Raw genomic sequence first — 203 nt, forward strand, 5'->3', positions numbered from 1 at the left:
TGTGTGGTATATAGGCTATTTGTAGAATACATATATAAATATATATTTATTTATATATGATACGTGACATATGTGTATATATGATACACTGAAGGAGAAAGAAAGGGGGGGAAAAACTGAGGAGACATTTCTAATCAGGAGTGGCAGCGTATTCCAGGCGTACGCTCACTGTTGACCCACACGTTTTTGAAACTGCAAAACTG

Source organism: Babylonia areolata, chromosome 18 (genome assembly GCF_041734735.1).
Source record: "Babylonia areolata isolate BAREFJ2019XMU chromosome 18, ASM4173473v1, whole genome shotgun sequence".
NCBI lineage: Eukaryota > Metazoa > Mollusca > Gastropoda > Neogastropoda > Buccinidae > Babylonia > Babylonia areolata.